This window comes from Corapipo altera, unplaced genomic scaffold, assembly GCF_003945725.1.
Source record: "Corapipo altera isolate COAL_440 unplaced genomic scaffold, ASM394572v1 0, whole genome shotgun sequence".
In the NCBI taxonomy this organism is placed as follows: Eukaryota; Metazoa; Chordata; class Aves; order Passeriformes; family Pipridae; genus Corapipo; species Corapipo altera.
Window position 1 is genome coordinate 56,766,282 of NW_020884872.1, and position 5,337 is coordinate 56,771,618.

Sequence of the window (5,337 nt, forward strand, 5' to 3'; positions counted from 1 at the left end):
TAATTAGAATTAAACCAATTACAGAAAAATGAGATTTCTGGAGCAAATCAATGTACATAAATTCCAAACTAAATTTTTGAGTTGTAGACTGCCTTGGGATTGAGACATTCTGTATTATGATACTAGTACAACTGTGGCAATACATTTTTCCTGCTTCTAAGCATATTTAAACACTTCTTGTAATCAGATGATATCAGATGCTTTGGAAGGTTCGGAGTCTAGGACTGCCTGTCATCTACAATTGAATCACAGACAATTGACAGATTTACCAGCTTGGAAAAGTAAGCTAAACCACAAGTGAGTCCATTGCCTTCTCCTCACAACTGGCTTTAAGAGGACGAAAGAATTTTAAGGGAGAGCAAAGCATCTCAGAAAACTTGGTCACAGCCAGTGGAGACCATCCCAGCTGTCAACAAGAAGGAAACACACCCTCCTGGGTCACTTCCCTCACAGCTGCTTTAACATGCTGTTAGAGCCAGGCCCTGGATCATCCAAATGATAGGCAAAGAATTTGTCTCTTGGCCCTCTGTGCCTTGCTCTTTTCAAGGAGTTCACAAACCAGCCTCAGTGTGAATACTAGTTTTCTAAAATTGTTAGTATGCCAAGCACCTTCTCAAGTCAAATTTTATGCACTTTTTCATCAAGCAAGGCTCTTAGGGCTCCCTTCCATGCGCAGGTATAACCAAAATATAATCTCAGAATACTTAAAGTTACAACTAGAGGGAGAAGAAGGGAGGCAGCAAATGAATCAAGCAACAATAACCTTAAACTGTCCGTCCTGGCGTCTCAGATGTAGAAACTACATCTGAACTGCAGTAAGAAGAAACAAAATGTACATATATACTTCCAAAGAAAGGCATGTGCTTGTGTAAAAACATATGTAAAGTTCTGCACTTTCCCCCTGCCTTGTTAGAGGCACTGATTTGAATGTTTTAATCCTGTACTTTAAAACGTCTTCTTTTAAATGGAACCTTTAGACTTTTCAATAAAATGACAAAGGAAAGAAGAAAATCAGCTCTGAGTGGGAAAAAGAAAAAAAAACAAAGGAAACACTGCAAGGTCAAATAACGTATTAATGATCATTTTCTCATTTGACTTGACAATATCTAAATGTTTATTCTAAACATCTCGCTACAACTGCCTTTAAAGTGTACGTCATAGGCAGTTGGAAGTCTGTGAAACATCGCCCAGTCAGGCAGTCCTGACACATTGTTTCCAGCTGCTACAAAACCTTAGGTAATTTTATTATCTTAGTTTTTTCACTTAAAACTGTTGCTATTAGTTTCATGGTAATTGCCGGTGGGAATAGAAGCCATGATTTCACTGCAAATGAAACCAAGCCTAGAAGCTTATTATTCCTTTAGTTTTCATAAAAATGAAATATTTGTGAGAGGAAAACTCGATTTAAGTACACCTCATGGTCTACCAAGACTAGCTGCTTATTCCTACATTATCATGGACCTCCATCACTTAAGTTGTTACAATTACAGTAAAATCAGTTCTTCTGGAGTTGCATGACAAAAATGTATGCCATGTAAAACCACCAAGTTGGGAGCTTCTGGATATTAGTGCAAGTACTAAATATTTGCAGAATTTTTTCTTGAATAAAGCTCATAGGCTGTAAAATTCATGGATTATAGATGTCTGCCTGAATCACACCATTTCCCTGTCTTTAACAGGCAGAATTAACCAGGGAGGGGACATAGCCTCTCCAGGTCAGCCTTTTCAGAGCAGCAGCCTCTAGCCCCCTGCCATCAGTGTCACCTGGAGCCCAGCTGTCCCTCTCAAAGCCCCAGCACAAGTGCTAACAGGAGCAACAGACGTGCTCCAGCTCCCTGCAGGCCAACTGTGCTCCACCTGCTGCCCTATAGGCCCCAGGCCTTAAGAAGTAGTTCCCTGGAGCAGCACCTGGCACAACAGACAGACCCTACGTGCTGGTCTTGCTTCAGGAGTGCCTCAGAGACACTCTCAGGCCATGGTTTGAACAGGCCTTTTCCACTCCTCAGCATCACCTTTCCTGGTAATGCTGCCTTGAGGTTACAGTGGCATCAGCTCTGCTCTGGAAGCTGGAAATGGTTTGCTGGTTGGTGTAAGCCCTGGAGGATGCAGGGCATCCTGCATCCCCTCTGCAGGGCAGTTCATTTTGGTTGGTACTGCCACCTGGTAATGAAATAAAGGTCAGCAAACAAACCACAACCCTCTTATTGCTTGCAATTATACTGCCACAATGAACCCATTATGATCCCTCCCCTTCCATCCTGCTCAGTTCCAGGTTCTGCTTCCTCTCAAGATGCTCTGGCAAGGGAACACCCTGTCCTGCTGCTGGCGGTCTCCCCAGTGAAGATGTTTCCCATGCCACCACTTCCAAGATTTCCTAAGCCCACAAGAAGCAGAATGCACTCTACTGGAAGTAGGTCTCAGGAATCAAATTAATCTTAACCAACAACCTGAAACCCAGTTGAAAATTAGCAACCGTAGCCTGTAGTGAACAGACATAGGCATTTCTCTGAACTAAACCAACCCAGGATCTTGTTTTTTCCTTTTTAAGTGTGCCCAAGGTAATGACATTCTTTACTAAGCCACGGCAGTGAAACACCCTAATTAGGTGGAAACATTTGTGTATAGCATTCCAGAAAAACTCATAGTATGACAATACTATAGGCTCTATGTTGCTTCCTCCATACCAGTAAAATATCCTCCTACAACTAGAATATGCAATGTCAGTGAGAATGCAGCTCTAATCTCTCTAAACCACAAGCTTCTGCTAACACTGACATGTCAGACTTCCATCCTCCCACCCAACCAGTATGAACAAACGTATGTGCACACCTTGCCAGACGTCAGCTGGCATAGCTGAATTCTTGCATTTTCTATCTTGCAGGCCTTAAGTATTTTTTTCATGCCAAAATTTGCCCCATGCATCTTTACTAAAGCTGCAAGGCTTCAGTAAAGATGAGGGAGGACTCGGAGCTTTTATTATGGTCTGCAAGCCCAGATCATACACATCGACTGGTCACAACAGCCCTACACAGGCAAAGGCCAGCTGAATTTCATGAGGGTGTTTGGGACCCAGGAGAGACCAACACAGCCCCCTCCACCAAATAAACATAGGTTAGTGATTTTGCTACATCAGTGACAAAGTGTGTCTCAGTATTAGGATTAATTTTCTTTCTTATAAGGAGTTTTAAAAATATTTCCAAAGATAATTGTCCAATGAAGTAATTTTTATACTAACCCTTTTCTGGAATTCATTGGGCTAGAAACATGGTTTTCTTCAGAACAGCACAGCTACGTTTATTAGACTCTTAACTATTATTATACTTGTATTTATTATATTTATTTATTTATCTATTTAAAAATAAAAAAAGCCCAAGCATCTCCTAGTTCTTTCCATGGATTCACATCCCATGCTTCATGGACTTTGTCTATGAGGGCAGAAGTGCCAGCATGAGCTTTCGCTGCACTCTGGGTGTTTTAGGTCATCTTCCCATACAAACTGCCTGGCATTTAATACGGCATTAGTACATGCTGGGAGCTTTCCCTCAGTACACACAAGTTTCTCCCTCCTTCCCCATGCTTATTTTCACACCACTGACCAAAGTAAATTTCCTTCCACCATCCAACAGGCTCAAAAGCTATAAGGGACACAGGCATGTGGCATGATCTTAGAAACTGCCTGTCTGTAAGAACAAATCTACTTCTCCCCCTGCTCCACCACCCTTTCATTAGCGTCATTTGCTGGTGTCTCCATTAAAGGACACACCACAGATCACCAAGTTTGGCTGTTGAGTTTTATTCTGAAAACAAGTTAAACACAATGCGAAGTTTGCTTAAAAATTAACAAGTTTCATGCTTAACTTATGGAAAATAGGAACAGTACGCTCATGAAAAGGTAGTAAACATCCTTAAAAGTACTTCAGCGTGAATCTTGCGTCATACAGGGCTCCAAAGAATGCACCAATAACCTTGTCCTGACATAGACTTGACCTCTGTTGCAAGCACACAATTGCAACATCCTGAATGTCTGCACCTAAAGTTTTCCCAGCAGGTTTTCCAGCTTGCTTGCATCTATACTTAAGTGCAGCTATATAAATATAATTTATACGTGAACATATAACCTATATGTACATGAGGCTTTATTTGATGCTCATGACTTCCATGAATGACCATCAAGAATGGATTAAAAAAGTCTGGCTTTTGGAAAACAGCAGTTATACTTTTCATTTTACATATAATGCACTTACACTGTAAATCAAGCCACACGCAGATGAAGAAAAAAAAGTATTGTGTATTTAGGAAGCTTCCTTTAAAACAAATTATTTTATCTCAAACCAAACATTCACAATAGCAGGAAGCTGGATGATAGCATGTTTATAACTGTATAATAGCTCCAAAAACAGTAAAGCATCCTTCCACTATATTAAGAAAAGATCCTTTAAAAGATGAAAAATAAGATTAGTACAAAGCCTCTTAACTGAATTAACCTAAGACAAATGATTTGGTCACCTATGGTGCATATTATTTAAAAATAGGTTTAAACTATTTTTTTTTGTAAGTCCTCTATTCAACAGTCCTACTTTCCTGATGAATTTGGTCAGAAGACAAATCAGTTCCCATATCATGGAAGCTCATAAGTGGATTTGGGGGAGATTTTCCAGCCTTGTTTTTGAGTGTTACTCCCTTTTTTCATGTCCTGTATTTTGTTTCACAACCACCTTCAGAACAGCAGGTACTATGCTATATCTTATTCTGCACTCTCCCCTACAAAAGTTGCTGTTACAAAGGTCCCAATCATATTTTAAAAAAACCAACAAAACCAGTCCTGCTTTAAGAATGGTAGTTTTTAAGTGTAAATGGCACAATGCAGAATGGCACTAGTGGTATTTGAGTGAGCTCCAGGTTAACCGGCAAAGCTCAGGGGCACAGGCTGGCAGAAATGCCATGAAGGTGAACAAAGGGAATGGCAAAGTCCTTCACGTAGTGAACGTCCCTGGCTCTCAGCCTGGTCAGCCTGACTCACGGCACACTCTGGATGATGCCTGCCATTTGACAAATACGACAGGGATTTCAGACATGAACAAAATGCTAAGTCAGCTTTGGGTCTCCATTCTGATCATATGTATTGTGAAAATACCAACTCAGAATTTAGGCAAGCAGCACAATATTACCTTTAAATGAAAAAGGAACAGAAAAACATGCTTCTCTTTTCGTATTTAATTTCTTAGCCATCACCTATTCTATCTTTACAAACAGCACTTCAAGTAAAAAGAATTAATTTTAATTGTAGTCCCCTCCTCTAAAAAAACACCCCAGTAATAGCAGAAAAAAACACAAGGC